Consider the following 24,359-nt stretch of genomic DNA (forward strand, 5'->3'; position numbering starts at 1 on the left):
AAAAGCAGGGGAGCAAGCTTGGGTCAGTGATGTTTCTCAGAAACGCCCACATGTAACCAAGGCAGAGCCTGAGGATTCTAACTAGGAAGTTCCCTGAGGACAGCCCAGCATCTGTGAGGACTAGCTGTGACCCAGAAAGCAAGGTCTTTGTTCAATCTTAGCTCTGGCTTCCATGATGTCCATTCTCTAACCAGCTTACTTTCATGCCCCCTCATACCCTGCCTTCTCACAAAAACTGGTAAGGAGAAAGAACCACTTGACATTTTTAAAAGTGTGTTTCCTGTATTCCCCATAATCAGAAAGGCTTAGAATGTTCTGAGTATCTAGAGTATATCTTGGTTTCTGGAGCCAGATGGCCTAAGTTCAAGTCTAAATTTTACCTATATTGTTTCCTTAGGCAAATATTTTGATGTGCTGGTCAAGCATTTTCTTACCTGTAAAATGGGGGTAAATTTACTAACCCTAAAAGTCATTTGAGAATAAAGTAAATTAATAAATATGTTTGCAGTACCAGGCTTAAAGTGAGTTCTATATAAGTGTTTGCTGTTACTATTAATTATACAATTAAAGTTTAGAAACAGGATTAAGCACAAAGACTAATATTGTAAATTAGCTTTTATTTTTTTTAATTCACTGTGATATTTATTGTTTAAAAGGGAATTTGAAATACATGTATGATTCTTTTCATAACATAAATTTCACCTATAAAACATGGTATTCATTCATTTTGCTTCTATTTAATGTTTTAAAATGTGCATGTTGTTTCCTTATCAATTCTCATAAGATGTTAAACATACAATATTTCTCTACATACAATAGATACAGAATGGTGTGTATAGGTAGTTTTTGATGCTTCATGCAAATTAAAAATAATTTGACTTCTTTACAACCAACTTATCCTATTAATTGCAAGTCCTTTGAGAAACTACCTGGGATTTAGATTCAGATTTTTTTTTTACTTCCACAATTTTGTTCTTCATCAAAAAGTTATTTAATATTTGCCATTATATTTTGTAAATACTATAGCGAGCCACTATTCAGACAACACCAAGCTCTATAATGATGTTTTTCATTTAAAAATATTATTTAATTCACCTTATTTTGTTTAAATGTTTATAACCTATTGCTTGTTGGGTATGTGAACAAAGTAATGATCTTATTACTTTATCTTTCTATTGAATTTACATAAGATAAACTGGGTGAATGGATATAGAAATTCTTAGTCAAAACATTTTTTTTTTTGTCAATACTGTGCATAGCATGGCTCTATTTTTCAACTTGCATTAGTACGTTAAAAAATGGACTTCAACTTGATTGTTTTTAACATATTGGGAAGCTTCTTTGATTATGTTTCTGTTTTGTTGCCTCTTATTTGAGTTTTTCCCCTTATTCCTGAAATTCACTACTCTATAAATGTCAAGATATTCAGTCAATTATTTTTTTCAAGTAGTTTAAACATGTAGACACTTTGTTTAAAAATACCTATTTACATGAAAGACTTGTAGATAAAATTTAAAAAAATGATTGAAACAAATGTGGTGTGACCAGAACCCTGCCTAGCTATCCCTTTATGTTCTTTAATAGGAAACCTTTTGTTTGTTTACTATTGGTAGTCAAAATAGTCTCTGACCAAGTTCATAGATCAGCAATTTTCAACCCTTGTGCCGCAATAATTTTTAAAACATGCAATACCTGACTTTTTAGTCATGGGCACTGACCTCTTTTCCCTTAGAGTGAAAAAAAAAAAAAAGACAACAACCATACAAAAGTAGCCATCCAGTGTAAATGAATCAAAATGATACCTATATTTTTTTGTCAAATCAGCAAACATATATTTTTTTGGTGTGCTGCAGCATTTTAGTAATCACTTTATGTGTGCCAGGAGGTAAAAAGGGTTGAAAATCTCAGTCATATTATTGATTGTTTGTCCTGACCAAAGAAAGGAAAAATAAAAAAGTTGAGTGTATTGTGATTTTAATTTGTCTCTTGTGGATCTGGCAGCTTAGGGAAGTTGATGGTTATTTCTTAGAGTTCTGCCTCTACCCCCCCTCCCTTTCTCCTCTTTCCCCTGGCCACTGCCCCATCTTTCTCAGGACATGGGCACTTTTGCCCAAGTATAACTTGAGAAAAGAATGGCTTGAGCTTACGCTCTGCACTGTATACCACCAGACACACCTCTTCCACCCTTTCATGGTACACAGACTAGGCTGCCCCTACCTCACTGGCCTGTTCTCACTTCAGCTCCCTCCCTCAGATACACAGAATATTTAATGAGGCTCATCACATGCACTTCCACAGTCTTTTTTGCCCCTCTGTAGGTAAATTTCCTTGAAGTTCAGGCAGTCCAGTAGTGCTTATACAGAAATCCTCAAATTTTCTGTAAAATTTTCGATGAAGGATATCAGAACTACTTCACACATTTTTAAAACAGGTTTCTTGCCCTAGCCGGTTTACTCAGTGGATAAAGCATCAGCCCACGAACTGAAGGGACCTGGGTTGGATTCCAGTCTAGGCTCCATCCCTAGTGCAGTGTCTGGGAGGTAACCGAAAAGATGTTTCTTTCTCTCTGTATCTCCCCGTCCCTTCCACTCTCTCTAAAAATCATTGGGAAAATATTCTAGGGTAGGGGAGGCCGGGTGGGGGTCAATGGGGGAAAAAAAATAAAGGAGACATATGTACTATTTTTAATACCATAAACAACAACAATAATAATAAAAGGAAATACCCTACAGTGAGGGTTAACCAAAACAAAACACAAAACAAAAAGAAATACAGGTTTCTTTTTTCTTCTAAAAGCTATGCGCCATGGTGGCAAAATTTTAATATTGCATACATATTTAACATGGAAAATGAGAGTCTCCAATGGTATCCTCTCCTGAAGCTAATCATGGTTAATAGTTTGGGACATAGTCCTTTAGAATATTTTTAAAATTGCCAACACTAACTAATGTAATAACTGAAATGGGTTTTTCATACTGTTCTTCAGCTTGCTTCCCCACACCTGCCTTATAATAGAGGGATATTTTTGTTAAACTATTAAAAGGCTGAAAATAGAGAGGAAAATTTCTCTTCAGGTGTAGGTTACCCAGAGAATATAAAAACAAAATTACTTTGTTTAATTTTTCAATGGGATACTAGTTTTTAGAAGCAAAAAGAAGTGAAAAATTCATTTCTCATTTTTTACCTAGATTACTAGAACCCAAACTAATTAGAACATAATTCAACAGTCTGATAAATTACCTTGTGTATATATTTTACAAATACCAAGCGTTAGTAGACTATATAATTCCATTGACCTGATTAAAAATAACCTTTTTTAGAGTTTACTAGTTGCTTGACTTCATGCTAATAAACTTCCTTAATATAATATTTTATTTATTTACTATAATTTTGTTAAATAATTTTGAAAAGGGGGAAACTGAAGTGAAGTCTTTAATGAAAAACCACAACATTTGTAAGAAATAGTGTCAGATGTCAAATAAATTCTAATTCCACCTTTTATTCTTTTAATAAGTATGAGAAATAATATACCTGATATTTTACTTTTGAGTTAATTTTGACTTGGTTATATTATTTTGGAGCCAGGATTGTCCCCAGAAGTTAGTAATATACTTACATATGAGAATCTTCCTTTTCTTACTATTTTGATCTCTTTCTTTTAGTTGAAATTATATTCATGACTAATGTCTTCATCTATTTTATACTGTCATGAAATCTGACACATAAAATAAATCCATGAATATATTTTTAAGATATTAATTGTCACATAATATATACATCTCTTTATTAAAATATTATTATTGATTTTAGAGATATAGAAAAGGGGAGGGAGAGAGAGAGAGAAATATCAATTGGCTGCCTCCTGCACCCCCCTCAACTGGGCATGTGCCCTGTTGGGAATCCAAAGACTTAGGAGGACGCTCAACCAGCTTTGCCTCAGTGGCCAGGGCATGTATCTTTTTTCAGTATCTTACTTTGTCTAAACCTTTTCCTTTGTAATTTCAAATAAACTATTTGTAAACAACTGCAGAAGATGATTTTAATCACCTCCGAGAATAAAAATACCGCTTTACTTTGAAAATTAATTTAAAAATACCTAGAGATTTTCAGAAGTCATAAGACACTTTGGCATATGGCATACATCTTTTATAAAAGGAAAAGAAGCTCTGTCTTTGGATTATTTATTTGGCCCTATTTATCTTGATATTGGCTTTTCCTTCTTGGTTGAAATCTCATCAATAAGACACTGACCCTTCCCGGCCTGTACTCCTTTAAAATTCATATCCAGTGTTATGGGCTGTGTGAGTAAATGACACAGAAGTAAAATCAGCAATGTTAACAAGATCTTAAAAATTTAATAATTACTGGTAGTTTTTTATGCAGTTCACCACAACATATTAGATTTATAGTATTATTCTAGATTTCTGAACTTAAGAAATGTGAAAAGTATAGTTTAATTGAAACTTAACAGAAGGAAACAGCTTCTTTCACTTAAAGGCAGTTGTGTAGCTACATTCTCATAATAAATCTTCTAATTTCCCAAAGGCAGTTACTTTAGTCCCTTGAATTGAAAACTGGTCATTTTTGCTCAATGATATGTTTAAAATTTTAGAATAGTATATTTAATTAAAACCCTATCTGAAAGTTTTCATTTTAGATCATTTCACAAGTTGGTACTTTTATGTAAAAAGGAATTTCAAAATTCGTAAGATGTTTAGTAAGAAATCATATACTATTTCAAGCAAGATTCTGATATGTAGAACAACTCAATCAGCATTCTCATTTAAAAAAAAAAAAGAAAAAGATCATGGCATTAGTTCACAATTATTTGTTTTACACAGAAAAACAGCAGCCAAAACACTACTATGAACATATATAAGCATTAATAGTTTGTACTGTGCTGTGAATCCCAAACCAGAAGTGATCACAAAAAATATGGCAGGCAAGCCCAAAAGCCAAGCTCAGAAATGTCTATCAATGTATAAGGAGTTATGTAAACATGATTTTTTTAAAAAAATTATCTGCCTGTTTCCTTCTAGTATTTCTGTAATCTGTTCCTAATATTACCACTGAATGATCAGAAAAGAAACTAACTTGCATGGAATTTATTTAATTAGGAAATAAAAATTAATAGTGATGGAGAGCCCTGACCAGCTGCTGTGTCTCAGTTGCTCAAGCGGCATCCCATGCACCAAAATGTTGTTGGTTTGATTCCCAGTGAGGTTACCTATCAGGTTGTGTACTCATTCCCTGGTTGGGGTGTGTGCAGGAGGCAATGATCACTATCTCTTTCTCACATCCACGTTTCTCTCTCTCTCCTTCTCTTCCTCTCTCTCTCTCGGCAATCAATAAAAACATATTTTAAAATAATTATGGAGAAAGGTATTTGGAAATTTTGCCAAATTGTACTTTTATTTAATTCACTACTCTTTAAAGATCCTAATAATTTTATCTTAGCTCATTTGCTTTTCAAAAGTACATTTATAAGATTTATTAGAATTAAATTTGTATACCACACTTTTTGAGATAATTAGATTAACATACCAGAATGCCAGTATAAAAATTATAATGAATATAAAATTAGAAGGAAGAGTGTAGACCTAGAAAATATACCAGATTTACATAATATGGATAGGCATGCTTCCTTGGGCTACCACTTTGTCCAAGGTCACACCACCCCTCCTCTGTTCTTACTAGAGTATCCAGTATAACATTTTTATGAAGTAAAACAGATTACATAATTCCTCCTACAGAAACATCACACTTTCCATTTCCATTATGAACTGAATGTTTGTGTTCTCCCCAAATTCATATGTTGAAATCCTAACTACCAATGTGCTAGTATTAATGTTAGAGGTAAAATAAAGATAACATTTTTGCCCTTAAACTATTACAGATAGCCCCCCATATCTCCTTGTAAAGGAAAAACATTTTCTGTATTAAAAAATAGGATAAAGGAGAATATATAAATTTACAGTGGTACTAATACTATATGTATGTGTGTTTCTTGAATATACCAATAGTAAATATATAGTAAACTAAGTGAATATACCAATACTGACATATTACAAAAATGAGTGAATATAAAGTTTATACCTGTACTTTTAACTTTCCAGGAAGCTTTATCATATATTATTTAATAATATTTTTGAAAATAACATTTTAATATTATATGTTCCATAGCTAATTTATATTGTTGTCATTTTATCATGGTAAATAAATATATCTCTATATCCCTTCATAATTTCCTTATGATAAAATATAAAACCTCATATTAGAAAGTCAAAACTATTGATAAATTTTATTTATATTGCAGGTTAATACAAATTCAAATTTACGCTAGCAGTGAATTAGTGCCCTTCTAACTCCAACATTATCAACATTGAATATTACCTCTTAAATAATTTCTCCATGTACAGAACATTGACTATAAGTTGGATTAGTTTACTGCAAAATATTTTTCCAGCTACTACATCATATATGTATATTTCTGCACTGGGTTCTGTAGTTGTTTTCTTTGCTGGCATTTATGATAAATATTAATTTGGATCAAGATACTACTATACAAAATGTTTTTAGCAATAATCGGTTCTTAAATTTTGTGTTTATTGTTGTTTTTTAACCAGATAATTTACCAAAAATAGAAAAATGTTTCTGCAATTCTAGAGGTGCATCATTCCAGTGCTACAGAGCTGTAAGCTTAACTGCTACAAAGGTCAATGCCTTAAATAACTGTCAGTAAAATGTTACCATGTTTATTAATATACCAAAGTGGCAAAGCAGCTTTTCTTTATTTTAAAATCCTATTTCAATTATAAAGCCTTGGTTATGAATCAAGGAAATAGAAATCTGATAAGTGCTAAGAAAGGGAACTCTTAAGAAGTACAATTGATTCTGTAACAAAGTGATCATCCCATCACTTGGGGGAAAAAGAATTAGCTTAAATAATTAACATTATATCTTATTAGGAGTAGGGCAATAAAATAAGAACATCATAAAAAATACATTGAAGACAATCCTGAAGTTCAAAAATGTAGATTTTAGGCTGGGGTAATTTGATCATCTATAATAATATAAGGGTAATATGATAATTAGACCGACGCCTACCAGACATCATTCCGGATGTCCTTCCTGACGAAGCCGGGACCGGACGGAAGCCTGTGGGCAGCCCAAGGGAAGACAGCCCGGGTCCCGGGTGCCAGAGGGAAGCCGGTGCCGGCAACTGGGGGGAGGAAGGCCTACTCTTGCACGAATTTTCGTGCATGGGGCCTCTAGTATTTAATAAGAATGGCCCAAAAAGAAAGCAATTCTTCTCTGAGGTAAAATTTGCACTTACTTTCAATGCCTTACTGTATGTAATACATGCATTTCAGAAAGAGTGATATAGTATTTATTTTTCTATAGAAAAAATGGTGAACACAGGTAAACCCAAATGATCTTACAGATACTAGCTCTTGAATTCATTTAGGACTGTAGAGTAACAGACTAATTAATAATAATAGTTTTATGGGCTTTGTAAATTGCTATGGATTGAATTTTCCACAAAAAGTCATGTTGAGACCCTAACCCCCTATGTACTTGTATTTGGAGAAAGGGTTTGGTGGTAGAAGGTGAAAGTTAAATGAGGTCATAAGGCTGGGGCCCTAACCTGCTAGTATTATTAGCAAAAGCCCATACATGTACACAGAGGAAAGGCCAGGCGAGGAATAGTATGAGAAGGCAGGTGTCTGCAAGCCAGGAACTGAATAGGCAGTCACCTTATCTTGGCTTTCCCATCCTCCAAAATGTGAGAAAATAAATTTCTGTTCTTTAAGCCACCAAGTCTGTGGTATTTTGTTATGGCAGCCTGAACTGACTAAAATGCAAATTTATTTCCAGAGGAAAAATGCAATAGGCCTCAACTCTGGTTTAAAAGAATAAATATAAAACAAACAATGAAAAAGTTAAGTTGGCTATTTCATACTTTATATGAAAATATATGGTTTAAAAATATTTGGCTGGAAATTTGTATTTGCAAGCCTCCTTTTTGCATTTTAATCCAGAATCTTGGTTTTTGCACTTCCCTTCAAAGGGATTGGTCTTCAGTGCTCACCAAACTCAATAGATAAATAGACTTGATTGGGAAGACAATTAATTTGCAATTCTAGGCATAAATAGCAACAATAATTAGTTTGATGATTTTCATGGAGAATCCCCTCAGTTACTGAGTGGGTATATAGGATCTGTGGATATAGAAACTGAAAATTATAGTCACTGAAGTCTGGTTTTGTTTTGTCATTTTTAAGAGAGGGCAGAAGAATACTGTAACAGTCTGATTAATTATGAAGTCATGCTGACAAGCTGTTGCTGTTGCTTTTACCAGCCTGTGCAGATGATATTGTCCTGTGCACACTACAAATGGATCACATTTTAGAATACTCCCCTACTGAGTGAGTTTGTGAAGCATTCCAATTCCCGAATTGAAACTTGAGGGATACTTTGACCCTTATCACATTTAGAATTATAAAACCCTCTGAACTCATTGAAACTAAAATTGTAAATTAGCTTTTGAGATAGTTACTGATTACAAGGTCCACTGAGCTTTTTGGTGTAGACACCTATGATGGTGGTTGCACCTGTCCTCTGTAGCACCTACCATGTGAACTTCTTCAGAATGGCACATTTTCTAAATATGTCTATAGGTAATGAAATTATATCAGGATTCTTCAGTGGGATAATGGTTTGCTGGCCAAATAAGTTTGGGAAATGTTGTATTTTATAGTTCCCTCTTTGGAGATTCATAGTACACATTACCTTTAACAGCTCAGAGAAATTCTGCTAGAAAGAAACAAAACTCAAGTTGTTTTACCCGATGTTTTTCGTATTTATTTGACCATGCAACATTACCATCCCACAAGTATATATTTTATTTAATTTACACCATCACTCTAAAATAATAAAATGGCCTTGGTCACTTTTAGTCATAAAAACAACCACCACCACCGCTCCCCCCCCCAAAAAAAAAAAGTTTCCATTCAGAAATTACAATGTCTGTTCCGTGTAATAGTCACGAATCTCAAATTTGAGGTAGCGTTGCCTCTTCTTCCCTACCATAGATTAGAGGTCATGAAAGCCTACAACGGAGAAGGGGCAAAGGGGGGCGGGGCACTTATAAGCTGCTATGTGGATTTTATTCCCCATCAAGTTGAAGCAAGGTGGGGAAGAGAAGGTGTAGGATGGTCCTGGGCTGGGTGGCTTAGGGCAGGGCTGGGTGGATGATGCATCTTTAAGATAATTAAACTGACTCTTTCTCCTGGGGAAAAATCTTATGGGTTATTTAGAGACTTCTTGCTGGGTTCGTCTCTTCTCTAGTTCCTTTGACCCAACAAACACACATTTCTGTCCTGTGTGAAAACTTGCTGCTACTCGCCTCCATGGCCCGGCCTGGCGTTTTGAATTGGCTCCCCCAGAACAACCGAAGGTCCTGTGGATAGCGACATCCTTCATACTCCATGCCAGCCTTAGCAGAGGCTACCAAGTCAGCCAGGATTTAGACATATGATATTATATGGTTCTTAACGTTTTACTGTATATCTCTTGTAGTATATTTAATTACAAAGCTTATTTCATAATGCTGCATATTTGGCCAAATATATAAGAAGTGGCTAATGGAAAGGTTATTCTCAGGAGCCTCATGAAGGATGTTCAGTGAGAATACTTGGAAATTTTTAAAGAATCTATGTCACAATTAATATTGGTATTGTCCCCATCTTTCTCATCTAATAATGATAATGCCCATATACTGTATATCACCCATATCTTAGCACTCTGCTTAGCACGCATATAACTCAGGAATACACACATCTTTCCATGAAATATAGGAGCTGGCATTTATTTCTCAGCGCTTTTTCTTAAGAGGGAGAACATTGAACAGTATGTTAATGAAATTTTCTTAATTTCTATTCATATTTTGTTAGTAGCCATGTTACGAATAAAATAGTCTTTGAATTATTTTATACTATTGCTGAACAAGAAATGCAGGCATTTGTTAAAGGTCCAGTTATTGCTATATTTCTAATTGTGTAGTGGGGAATACAAATTAAAATGCACGGTTTCTTTGTTTCTAAAAAAGAAATTAAAATGGGAACATAGAGGGAAGACATAAAAAAGAATGTGTGCACAATTCAATGCCTCTATAAATTGATAGCTGGAAATCAGAAGTGTACTTGGCCAGCTTTTTATGATGGATATAACAAGTGACAGGCCATTCAAAGGTTGAAGAAAAGAGATAATGAAATCTTAAATTAGAATAGCTTCCAAAACAGACTGACAGTACTGTTCACAGCAAATTAAAAAGGGATTGACAATTGGAGAGAAAATGAAAGTATGGAATTTGAGATGAGAATATTTTAATCATCTGGCATTTGCTTCATGGATAAAATCTTATGCAGATTTCTCCCTAGAGATAAAGAGGTATTTAAAAGGTATTTCTACAATCCTGTAAAAAAGAGAAAGACTTTAAATAGATTAAATATTTCAAAACTACTTGTCTCTAGATACAAAGATCAGATTTTAAAAGTATGGGGCTATGAGCTATGCTAGGCTTGAGATGGCATCTTGTCAATTTTTATTGTGATTAGAGCAAATAAGTCATATACCATTTTAACTTAATGACTAATACATGATGCTTTTTAAAAACACTGCTTGAGGTATGTCACATCCTAAAGGGAGTACCAAACCTTGCTAAATGGTTCAATCTTGCGTACAAATTTGATTTTACTTTTTCTTGCAAATAATAGTAACTAGACGCTGTGAAGAAGTTCATTGTAGGCTCCGATGGACACTGGGGTCCTTTATTGCCTTACATTCATCCGGTCTGGAGCATGACTGAGGAACTGTTCCCATTCCTACCCTTTCAGGTCTGTGAGGACCAGTTGTTTCTGTACTTTCTCGGCAGGGAAATGCATTGGTAATGATTAGACCACTCTTGGTAGAGGGCAAAAGTCCCCAGGAGAGTTATAAGTAGTTTAGTGGGAGGCTTTATTTTTGAAACTAACCTTGTATGGGTTTGGCATCTTTTACTCTTAACATGGCTTCTCTATTTAATCTTTATCTTTCATAAATCACAGGGATTCTTCAACCCATAGGAGAGCATCCTCATTCCAGAATAATTTAATTCTTTGACTCTCTTCAGTTATCAGTTTCATCCCAAAGCTACTAAAAAAAAAAAAAAAAAAAAAAAAAAAAAAAAAAAAGGCAAACAGGTAAATGACAAGAAAAACTGGTTTCAATCATTTTTTTTTCTATATGTATACCACACTTTTCCATTTCCAATAGAAGGGCTAATGGGGGAAAAAATCAATGATCCCCTGTATTTTGTTTGTCATTTATTATTTGAAGTTTTTAGGTTCTCAAATTTAAAATAACATATATTTGTTAAAAATGTTTTCTCCTTATAAATGTGAACAAGTTTTATGAAAAATTTTGCATGTATATTAGTTATTTCTGATATTTTGATATTGCAACTTCTTTTTAGAATTACCTTCACTATCAGTTTTCTAGTAAAGAAAAAAAACATTAAGTAATTACTATGTTAAAAAAGAATAAATAAATAAAACAGCCAGACTTTTTAAAATCACACTTAATTCTAATGGAGTTATAGCTGGTGGGTTTTATTGCCAGCATTAGACCCTCTGGAATGCTCTTTTCACCCAGGACCAGATGGGTGGAACCAGAAGGTCCCTGGGTTGAATGAAAACATACTACAGAGCCTACTCCCTCTCCCACACCTGGACTACACCACCTATAAGCAGTATGTTTGTAGGATATGAGAGAAACAGACTAGTAAACTACTTGATGTTTAAACTACTTAAATCACATATATACTAATATGTATATGTGTATATATGTATATATATTCATATGCATACATATAATATGCATATAAGTGCACACACACATACTCTTACACAACAAATATATTCTAACAGTTTTAGCTAGTTTTCCTAAAATGTTTAAAAGTCAAAATGCTAATCTAAAAGTTTTATATCCAAATAAATTTTGAGACAGTTTTTATCAAGTCTTAAAGCCCTTATCAAGCAGATTGATCTTATATAGAGCTACAAATTAAATGTCATTTCCATTTTCTTATTCTTAATCTTTCATTCTATTTCTCTTTCTTCTTAATTTATATTTTAAAAAGTATGACAGGTTAGGGAAAACAAAAATTACAGCTGATTCTTTGAGGAGGTTGATGACAGGTCGATTTCAGACTCTGATAGTTTTAAACATATTTTGCTCACTTCCAAGTTAATAGTCAAAGCAAAGACTTAAAAGCATATAAATATTATATGTTGACATGATATTTCCAATTTATTAGCTTGTTTTATAAAACTAAAGAATTACTCTGTTATTCACAATACATGATGTTAACTACCCTTTCCACTGCCACAATTATGCCATGTGTAATTATGACAAAATATATGAACTAACATGTATTCTGTAATCGATAGTTTAGGGACCATTCAAGTTAAGAGATTTGCATTTAACCTGGGTTAGTAGGCTATAAAATGTATGTATATATATTTTTATATTCTTAAATATATATCTACTTAAATTATCAATCCAACACATTTTTATTTACAGGGGGCCATATACTATAAAACCATTACTGTAATTATACCATTGTAATTATACTCAGCTTTATTTAAATACTAGAGGCCCGGTGCACAAAAATTTGTGCACTCGGGGTGGAGGGGGGGTCCCTCAGCCTGTCCTGTGCCCTCTCGCAGTCTGGGACCCCTTGGGAGATAACAACCTGCTGGCTTAGGCCTGCTCCCGGGTGGCAGAGGGCAGGCCCAATCCCTAGGTGCAGCCCCTGGTTGGGCTCAGAGCAGGGCCGATTGGGGAGTTGGGGCGCTGCCCCCTGTCATGCACAGAGCAGGGCGGATTGGGAGGTTGCGATGCCACCATCAGTCATGCTCAGGGTAGGGCTGATTGGGGGGTTAGGGCACCGCCCCCTGTCACACTCAAGGCAGAGTTGATGGGGAGGTTGTGGCGCCACCCCCTGTCACGCACAGAGCAGGGTCGATCAGGGGTTTGGGGAGCTCCCCCCTGTCACGCACAGAGCAGGGTCGATCAGGGGGTTGGGGAGCTCCCCCCTGTCATGCACAGAACAGGGCCGATCAGGGGGTTGAGGAGCTCCCCCCGTCACTCACAGAGTAGGGCCGCTAGGGGAGTTGGCACACCACCCCCTGTCACACACAGAGCAGGGTGGATCAGGGGGTTGGGGCACCGCCCTCTATCACCCACACAGCAGGGCCGATCAGGGGGTTGGGGCGCTGCCACTGTCACACTCAGGGCAGGGCCGATGGGGAGGTTATGGCTCTACCCCATCACACACAGAGCAGGGCCCGTGGGGGGGTGGGGGAGGGTTGGGGCGCTGCCCTCTATCACCCACAGAGCAGGGCCGATCAGGGGGTTGGAGCACCTTCACCTGTCATGAACAGAGCAGTGCCGATAGGGAGGTTGTGGCCCTGCCCTCTGTCACACACAGAGCCGCAGGGCAATCGGGGTTTGGGTGTTACCCCCAGTCACACTGATCCCAGTGCCGGGAGGCCTCTCAGCTTCGCTGATCCCAGTGCTGGGAGGCATATTACCCTTTTACTATATAGAATAGAGGCCTGGTGCATGGGTGGGGGCTGGCTTGTTTGCCCTGAAGGATGTCCTGGATCAGGGTGGGGGTCCCCACTGGGGTGCCTGGCCAGCCTGGATGAGGGGATAATGGCTGTTTGCAGCTGGTCACACACCCTTCAGGGTGGGGGTCCCCACTGGGGTGCCTGGCCAGTCTGGGTGAGGGGCTGAGGGCTGTTTTCAGGCTGGGACTGAAGCTCCCAACTGCTCCTTTTTTTCTTTTCTTGTTTTTATTCTGGGCCAGCTTTAGCTTTGAGGCTCCAGCTCTTAGGCCTCCGCTCCTGAAAGCAGGTATCTGGTTTGTTTCGGTTCTATAATCGAAACTCTGTATCAACTCCAGCTCTGAGATCCCAGCCGGCTGAAAGCTGGTTTCTGGGGTTTTGTTTAGCTTCTATATTTGTTACAATGTTTGAAACTGCAGGCTCAGAGGCCGGCAGCGGCAGGCAGGGCAGGCGGGGAACGTTGGAGTCCTACGTCACTGAAGCAAGCAAGCCTCATGTTAGTTTCAAACTGCTTGGCTGCCGGCCACCATCTTGGCTGACAGTTAATTTGCATATCTCGCTGATTAGCCAATGGGAAGGGTAGTGGTCATATGCCAATTACCATGTTTCTCTTTTTTTTTTTTTTTAAATATATTTTATTGATTTTTCACAGAGAGGAAGAGAGAGAGATAGAGAGCTAGAAACATCGATGAGAGAGAAACATTGATCAGCTGCCTCCTGCACATCTCCCACTGGGGATGTGCCCGCAACCCAGGTACATGCCCTTGACCGGAATCGAACCTGGGACCCCTCAGTCCGCAGGCCGACGCTCTATCCACTGAGCCAAACCGGTTTCGGCAGACCATGTTTCTCTTTTATTAGATAGGATTTTCCACATTAATTCTTATAATGAAGGATACAATTTTATTGGAATTTAAAAATATTGTAGTTTATCAGTGGACCAAATAAGAATATTATATGCCTTGCTGATTTGAATTTAACATTAAATTATATAACTTAAAAGTTTTATTTTGAAACATATTTTTATCTGTCTTATGAGTTCCGTCTCTCATTGGGCATTTTACTGGAGTTGATTTGTTGAATTTCTGGATAAATAATGTAGATGTTCTGTGTGGCCAACATCTCCTGTCTGCCTCCCTAGCCAGGGTATGCTGAGTTCAGACTTCCTATAATAGTAAAGGTGTGGGAGGTTTTTGTACAATAAAAATTGAGAACTCTGTTCTGACCAAAACATTATTTCAAACTCCAAATTTTTTTGGTAACATACAGTGCTACATGTACATAGTTATTTTCTTCTTTAGATTTTTCATTTTATGCTAGTGTATAGTTACTTCAAATTTAATCTATTTATATAATCTTATGTACATAAAAATCTCCCAGACAAGGAGCTCCTAAAGAAACATTACTTGCCTTTGGTTTAAATAGTGAGTTCTAGGTCAATGAAAAATATGCCAAATACTTAAATTCTGTTCTATTTTAAAAGTCAACCCCATGATCTTAATTATGATTTACACATTTCAAAAATTATAATTAAAGGTTCTACATAGAAAATGACACTAAAGCAGTTGCTAGAAAAAAGTAGAAAGGTTAAAGTTTTGACCCAAAATAAAAATAGCAGTTTGAAAAAGGCTTTTGCTTGATATCTTCAGAAAAATAAAAAATTTAGAATACCATTTCATATCTCCCAATTAATCCTCATTTTACTTTGAATAAAGGCACACATGTATACATTTCACATATGTATATCATTTCAGGGAACAACTCTCTCCAGGAAGCTTTGTGTTGATTGAAATTTTAGATAAAAATATCTTAACTTAGGGAAGAAGTATACTGCCATAGTCTATATTTTTATATTGATGGCATGAATTTCAACTTATTCTGAACTAAGGAAAAGCAGAGAATTGTCTAGAAGTGGACATAACAATGTTCATGAGTTTTAAGGAAATTTTAATTTTATTGAATGCATCTTTATGCCCCAAAAAATACCTGTGAAAGATTTATTAAATTTAATAAAATATATAAATTCTTTTATTTAAAAAGTTAAAAGATATAAATATCTTTTATTAAAAACAATAAGATTATATTTTTGAATTTGATTTAAAAAATAGTAACTATTTTATAAAATGATTAATAAGATGAACTTCAGGTGGTAGAAAGAAAAAATCACTTTGCCTATCCTTGGAAGTGTGGAAATAAATTTACATTCAAGAGAATCCTTTTTGAGACTATTACAAAGAAACAGTAAATTCAATCTCAACCTCGTTATACTTGTACTAGAGGCCCAATGCACGAAATTCTTGTAAAAGTTTGCCTTCTTTCCCCCAGCTGATGACACTGGCTTCCCTCTGGCACCCAGGACCTGGGTCTCCCTCCAGCTGCAACAGGCACCTGGGACCCGGGCCTCCCTCTGGCCACTGGCAGGCACCTGGGACCCAGGCTTCCCTTGCAGTCTCAGCTTTGTCCGGAAGATCGTCCAGTCTAATTAGCATATTACGCTTTTATTATTATAGATTTTTCAAAGGCTTAAAAAATTGTGTTTTTGTTCAACAGGAAAATAATTATGTAATGTTTTGTCAGTGTATAGAATGGCTATTATAACCAAACTAGAGTCCCAGTGCATGAAATTCGTGAACTCGGTGGGGGGTGTGGGGTGTGGTGGGGAGTTCCTCAGCCTGGCCTGTGTGCTCTCACCATCCGGGAGCCCTTGGGAGATGTCTGAATGACTACTTAGGGGGACCTAAGCCAGCAGTTGGACATCCTTAGTGCTGCCATGGAGGTGGGACAGGTTCCTGCCACTACTTCTGCGCTTGCCAGCCAGGAGTCAGGCTTCTGGCTGAGCAGTGCTCCCCCTGTGGGAGCTCACTGACCACCAGGGGCAGCACCTGTGTTGAGCATCTTCCCCCTGGTGGTCAGCGTGTGTCACAGCAACTGCCAATTGGTCGATTTACATATTAACCTTTTATTATATAGGACTAGAGACCCGGTGCACACAAATTTGTGCACTCGGGGGGAAAGGGGGGGCCCTCAGCCCGGCCTGTGCCCTCTCGCAGTCTGGGACCCCTCGGGAGATAACGACCTGCAGGCTTAGGCCTGCTCCCGGGTGGCAGAGGGCAGGCCGAATCCCTAGGTGCAGCCCCTGGTCGGGCTCAGAGCAGGGCTGATTGGGGAGTTGGGGAGCCGCCCCTGTCATGCACAGAGCAGGGTGGATCGGGAGGTTGCGATGCCACCCTCAGTCATGCTCAGGGTAGGGCTGACTGGGGGGTTGGGGCACCGCCCCCTGTCACACTCAAGGCAGGGCTGATGGGCAGGTTGCGACGCCACCCCCTGTCACGCACAGAGCAGGGCCAATCAGGGGGGTTGGGGCTCTGTACCCTGTCACACACAGAGCAGGGTCGATCAGGGGGCTGGGGAGCTCCCCCCTGTCATGCACAGAGCAGGGCCGATCAGGGGGTTGGGGAGCTCCCCACTGTCACTCACAGAGTAGGGCCGATAGGGGAGTTGGGGCACCGCCCCCTGTCACACACAGAGCAGGGCGGATCAGGGGGTTGGGGTGCCGTACCCTGTCACACACAGAGCAGGGCCGATCAGGGGGTTGGGGCACCGCAGCTTGTCACACACAGAGCCGCAGGGCAATCAGGGGGTTGGGGAGCTCCCCCCTATCAGGCACAGAGCAGGGCTGATCGGGGGTTGGGGCGCCTTCCCCTGTCATGAACAGAGTAAGGCAGATAGGGAGGTTGTGGCCCTGCCCCCTGTCACACACAAAGCCGCAGAGCGATCAGGGGGTTTGGGCACTGCCCCCTGTCACGCTGATCCTGGTGCTGGGAGGCATATTACCCTTTCACTATATAGAGGCCTGGTGCACGGGTCGGGGCTGGCTGGTTTGCCCTGAAGGGTATCCTGGATCAGGGTGGGGGTCCCCACTGGGGTGCCTGGCCAGCCTGGATGAGGGGATGATGGCTGTTTGCAGGTGGTCACAACACCCTTCAGGGTGGGTGTCCCCACTGGGTTGCCTGGCCAGTCTGTGTGAGGGGCTGAGGGCTGTTTTCAGGCTGGCAGGTGACTGAAGCTCCCAACCGCTCCTTTTTTTCTTTTTCTTTTTATTCCGGGCCAGCTTTAGCTCTGAGGCTCCAGCTCTTAGGCCCCTGCTGCTGAAAGCAGGTTTCTGGCATTTGTTTACCCTCTGTATTTGAAACAATGTTGCGATCCTGCTGGCTGAAGCCTGGCAACTAAAGCAGGTTTCTGGAGTTTTGTTTAGCTTCTATATTTGTAACATAGTTGCTTAGAGTTGCAGCTTAGAGGCCAGCAAGCAAGCCTCATGTTCGTTTCCAGCTGCCTGGCTGCAGGCCGCCATCTTGGCTGGCAGTTAATTTGCATATTGCCCTGATTAGCCAATGGGAAGGGTAGCGGTCGTACACTAATTACCATGTTTCTCTTTTATTAGATAGGATGCTTGTTAAATGAATTAATTAAATGTTATTTATTGTATATAAGTATACAGTGGTTCAAATAGAGGATGGAATAATATGATCTGGTGCCTGTTGTGATACATACACACATCTTCTTACCTTCTTGTCTAAGAAAGTTTGGGTACCTTATTAAAGAATATATAATATGAAAATTTGTTCCCCCAAATGTTAACAATAAAATGCACATGCTTTTGGTTTTACACACAAAAAATTGGCGATGTTGCATTTTCTGATATCAGATGCAAGGACGAGAAAATGAACAATTGATACTTTAGTAGGATATTTATAAAAGAATTTTAGTTGAATCAAATAAATGAAAAGGCTTTGGTTCAGATATATTTGGAGGGCAAGAGGAACTGACAAATAACATAAAAGATTCTGGCTTTCATCAGTTTGATTCAGAATACAAAGTGACAAAGTAAAGGCTTCTTTTAAAAACATGAGTAAGATTATTAAAGAAAATTCATTTTGGGAAGAACAGTAATATTTATTTTAGTAAACCTTGTTTATATCAGAGAGTGGTAACTATGTGTTTGAAGTTAAATTGCGTTTATTACTTCTTACATGTGCCTAGTTTTGTTTTATGAAATGGAAGGTTTAAAAATTCTTGATCTCTGCGTTACCTTCTGATATTAAATTTTACTGAAAGGTTGATTGAAGTTTCCTTTTTAGGAAGAAAAACCTCATATGTTTCTAAGTAATTAAATCTTGTCACTCTTGCTTTCTGATGAATGAGGCTGGTTGGCATTCAGGCATTGAGAGCTGCTGATGCCGGTTTAAATCATTTCCAAAAGTCAAAGGTGCAAGTGAATTGCAGAAGAGAGCCGCACCAGGACGGTGAGGAGCGTGTGTTCGGCAATTTGAAGTGTCTTTATAATACATATATGAGTCCTGTGGTAGAACTTGATGGTCTTATAAGATCATGTAATCATCGAGCCTCACCCTCTTGAGGCTCCCGGTAAGTATACAGGCACAATAGATTACTCCGTCCTTCCAGCGGAAGCAGAGGGAAATTGCTTATTCTCCAAGTGCTCCGAGAGCATTAGTGTGCTCTGCATGCAGGAGAGGCAGGCATTGTATCCCTGGGTACTTGATTTAAGTCAATAACTATTTTAAAAGTACAAAGTTGTGAAAAAAATGCATTCGAAGATAATGGATTTTTATTGGTTTTTATACCTTTCCATATTCTCTCTTCCTGATGGACTGTGAGTCACACATAGATAACGTACAATTTGTATTCAGTACTCTTATTTTAATGCAGATGTGAAAATCATATTTGAAAGACACATTTTGTCATTTTAATGAAATGAAAACAATAGATATTAAAGTATACTATGCATCACTTACTTTTTATGGAAAATATGTCGTTTATGAGAGTTAGGTCCTCATTTGCTCCTTTTGGCAATCTCTCTCTGGTAAGTAAAGCTTCCTTAATACTTAAAGATCCCTAGAGCTTATGATGTCAGTAACTGCTGGCTTCACGCAAAGTGGATAGTTCCAGTTGTCACTGAACAATGACTCCCAAATCTGATTCTTCTTTGCAGACTTCCCGGCTCAGCTGCAGGTTCATTTCTCTTATTGCCTTTTAAGTCATCCTGTTTACTAGCTATCTCACAGGCACTTCACGTTGTGTTCAAAATGGAATTCATCATCATTATCCCCAAACATACCCCTCCTCCTACATTCCTATCTTTGTTCATAGCACTATCCAGACCCAAGTCAGAAACCCAAGGCTCCTCTTTTCCCTTTCCCACTATCTGCCACGATGGTCTGTAGACTATTTTTCCTCAACTTTCACTCCTGTCTCCACCACTGTCTTTTTAGTCCTCAGCTGACCATACAAGCTTGTATCCTGACCATATAAGCTTTCTATTTTGCCATCACCACTCATCTGGCTTGCTTTCAATCTGGCTTCTAAGTGAACTCTCAAGTGCAAATATAATTATTTCAGATGTCAGCTTATATGGCTCTCTATAATTCTCAGAATAAAAATATTGTGTATTTAGTAGTTCTGGATGATCATGACAGTGTGTCTTTAATCTTAGCATTGCTGCCATGGTCCTACATGCAATCCCCTTTCCTTCACCATCTTAGCAGGGAGCTCCTAAAGTGTCTTATGCCTTGTTGTTATCATCGTCTCATCTCTGTGCTCTTCACAGGTTAGGCGCTGAGTCAGCCACCACGCCCTCTTTCTGCCTCTCCACTCTTCCTTAACACTGTGTGTCACCAACTCCAGGAAGTCTTCTGTGACCACCTTCCCTCAGCCCTCAAAGCATTTACTTAGCTTTTCATAGGGAGGTAACAGTTAATAGGATCTATGATACAAAAGCAAAATTTGATTTAAGATACTTTGGCTTATCTATCTTCTCTACTAGCTTTTGATACACTTGAGAATAATGATCACAATTTATTTGATTTTGGCCTGAAGATCTAGTCAAGGATTATTAATAAGAATTATTGCTGTATTATTAAGATACTCGCTGAACAATGCAGTTGTTAGGGCTGATAAATATAAAGTTAATGTCAATTACTATAACAAGTACATTGAAATCTGAAGAAATCATGTTCACTATGTTGTAAGCATGATGTTTTTCTCTATAAATAACAAAATACTTAATGAGTGCCCTGCATGCATGCATGTTTATATGCACTTGGGAAATTCTCTATTCCTATGCAACTACATCCCTATTCGTGTGCAACTAGAGATATTAGGATATTAACCTCACGTTGCCTTGGAAATGGTGTTCAATTTTATTCATACCTTTAGGTAACATGACTGGAAGTAACAATCTGTCATTCAATTTATTCAATTTGTTTTATTTTGTTTTGTTTCATTCTGAAGCAGAGGGATGGCATATAAACCAAGTGATTTCTCTTCTTGATTACAGCCAACTACTGTGTGCTGAGTTTCAGTGCATCTGATCTTTGCATCTTTAAATCACCAGGCGACTCTTTATTCCAAAACTGGTTGACACAAACCCTTAAGTAGCAAGCAGTGTGTGCCTTATTGATAGCACCAGCCCAGTCCCCAGGAGCCTTGTTATCCTTATCTCATTAGTCAGCTCCAATACTTTTTGATCCTTCATTTTGAATTCAGACCAGCTTTACATGGAGACACTAAATTCCCTATGCAGTTAAGGAGTCTCAGAGCAAAGACAAGAGATATCCCATAGCTCATTTGGCCTATAATTCTCACCCAGAGTTTCCTCTCAGTCTTAACAGAACTGTGGGTATATCATCCTGTGTGTTGTGTCTGCTATGTACATTAGACCTTATATAATTTAATTTCTTCTACCGGAATTTTAGTGTGTCTGTTTATCATGGCAGCATTCACCAGTGTGGTTTGATTTCAGGGGGCACTGGAAATATCCCATTGTAAAAATCATCTCCTCACCAAACTTATACAGTACATAAAGGTCAGTCACTACAGAGAATTTTTTTTTTTTGGTTTTTAATTCTCATAACAATGTAAATAATTTTGGAAAGGTTAACATACCTTTTTCTCATGGCATTTATAGCAAGGAGATTAAGTAATGTTGGACATTAACTTAGGGCTGAGTTAAGAGCAAAGGTTTCTTGAGGAGGGGAGTGAATGAGAGGTTTTAATTATTCATCCTAGCATTTTAGCAGCTCATTTAGAATTCCTCCATCAAAATATATTTGTTAACCTTTTAAATGCTGAATATGAAGAGGTGAATAAGCCCTGGCCACTGTGCTCAGTTGGTTGGAGCATCATCCACTGCACAGAAAGGTTGCTGGTTCTTTTTCCCTCTCAGGACACACACCTAGGTTGCTGATTTCATCCCCAGTCAGTGTATATATGGGAGGCAGTGGATCAATATTTCTCATACATCTATATTTCTCTCTATATCTCTCCTCTCTCTCTCTCTCTCCCCTTCCGTCCTTTCCCCTCTCCCTAAAATCAGTAAAACTATGTCCTCCTGTGAGGAGTAAAAAAAAAAAAAAAAATTTTAAAGGTGAATAAGATAATAATAATGGTAAGGGCAGGCAACATTTATTGTGCAGTTACTAAGTGACAAGCAGTATTCTGAATACATATAATCTATTCTAATATATATATATATATATATATATATATAATCACTTTTGTTTACAATTACAAATTTAGTTATAAATAGTTGAATTTATGATGAAAATGACTTTGTATCAATGGAAGAATTGATTGTCCTCTTCAGGTTTAACAATTGATTCTGCATAATTTATATTGAAAAATTATGCAATGTTCCTAAATTTAAAATTATATTTTACCTATATGTTTTCAATGAAGAGTATCTCATGATAGAACTTTTAATTATGGGGTGGATATAAGGAAAGTGGCTTTATTACAAAATAAATGGAGAAATATGCTAACTGTTCATTCAAGTAAAACAAAGTGACTGGCAAGACTCAAATAATGTGTAGAAATGTAAAAAGAAGCTATTGTCTATGAACCAGTAAGACATCTAAAGGCCATGGACATGTTACAGTTTTCCAATCCAGCTAAGGGAAGGACTATAATAAAATCATGCTCCCTTTTATTCAAAAACTTATCTGACATTCATACTAACTCTGAAGGCGACCCAGCATTCTTAGTGTACTTATATTCATTTTTTAGATGAAGGAACACAGAAGCACAAGAGGTCACATGACTTAAGTAGCCTGTTGTGCTAGTGGTAGAGACTCTTCTCTACCAAAGTCACTAATTGTGTTTTCTTTTTTTGGATAATGTTAGGAACAGAAAAAGTTAGAATGCTTGAAAGATAAAGAAAACAGTGTTTTTAACCTTGCCTTCTACTCATTATTCCCATGCAAAATCACTACGCCCCCCCCCCCAAGAAATAGCTTACAATTATCATTTTATTAAAAGTGGCATTTAAAATCCTTCAATTACTAAACATAACATTCTATCCCAGGGTCTTCTATTCCCCTTACAGTGTTCTTAATCTCTTGGGTTTTTTCTGAGTCCCTTAGATGTGCTCCACAATTTTCAGATTTCATTGAAACAGAACAGCTGTGCCCTGGATATTAGCCACATACATGCTCAATCTATGGGAAACAAAAGACATAAGGAGCAAAACCAGAAATCTCAGTAATATGGGGGTTAGAGAACTGACAAGGACAAGAGCCTTTTAATATTTGTACCGAATTAACTGTACGAATAAGGCTTATCTTGTCATCGGGGTCTACGTATGCCTTGGACCCTTCTGTTCTCCCATCCTCAGTGGGAGGTGCAGTCTGGTGCGTGAGACACAATTAGAGAGATTAGATTTGGTCTTCCCTTCTCTCTGTGTTTTATTAATCTTTCAATTACACTGGGATTAGATGAGATTCCCTTAGCCAAATCCATTGAAAAGATTCGTTCATTTTAATATTTATGCACACTGTCTAGTCCTTAAAGTGGATTCTTTTTGCCTGTGCATTTAATTGGATCAGTGGGTTTCTTCTTATTAACATTTTTCCTTTTAGAGATTAGAGTTGATGAATAAAATTAGTGACATCTGGCTCAGCTCATCTGTTAAATGCAACCCTTTTTATGATGATCTTATGTACTATGGGATAAAATGAACATTTGCTATAGAGATACAATAAGCTCAGTTTAGAATCACACAGTAAGTGTTGACTTGTTAAAAATAACAACAGTACCAAAGCAAAACTCTAATATTCTGTGACTATCCAAAAGCAGGTGGTGGGAGGGATAACATTTAATGGCACTAAAAAGTAGCTTTGAATCCTTACTTTTTTAGAGATGAGAACAGTGTGTTAGAGTTTCTGAGACTAAAATGAAAATTTGCTCAACCCAAAGGGTGTCAAAATGTAGCCTGAAATATTGAGATTATTTAATATCATAAAATAATCCTTTAAAAAAGTATATCATTTCTCACTTTGTAGAAGTTTTGCTGTGACTTTTTGTTGACAACATTCATTGGGGATATTGGTTTTTACAAAGTGGATTCATTGTCTTGTGTTTATAGTTGTATTTGAGCCAGGTTTCTAAACCTGGGCGCTATTGACATTTTAGTAATTCTTTCTTGCGGGGGATGTTCTGTCCATTGAAGGATGTTTAGGGAATCCCTGGCCTCTGCCCACCAGATGTAAATAACTTCCCAGCAGGTATGACAATCAAAAATGTCTCTAGGGTGGGAAAACTTTTTGACTCCAGGGCCACAATGGGTTCTTAAACTGGACTGGAGGGCTGGAACAAAAGCATGGATGGAGTGTT

General features: G+C 37.7%; 1 protein-coding gene across 7 annotated transcripts in view; it reads left to right on the forward strand.

The window, feature by feature from the left end:
- The window catches only part of CACNA2D1 (calcium voltage-gated channel auxiliary subunit alpha2delta 1), a 391,747-nt gene that overhangs the window by 256,608 nt on the left and 110,780 nt on the right, over nt 1-24,359 (forward strand). The gene's annotated exons all lie outside the window — the stretch shown is intronic.

The sequence above is a fragment of the Myotis myotis genome, unplaced genomic scaffold, assembly GCF_014108235.1.
Source record: "Myotis myotis isolate mMyoMyo1 unplaced genomic scaffold, mMyoMyo1.p scaffold_m19_p_11, whole genome shotgun sequence".
In the NCBI taxonomy this organism is placed as follows: domain Eukaryota; kingdom Metazoa; phylum Chordata; class Mammalia; order Chiroptera; family Vespertilionidae; genus Myotis; species Myotis myotis.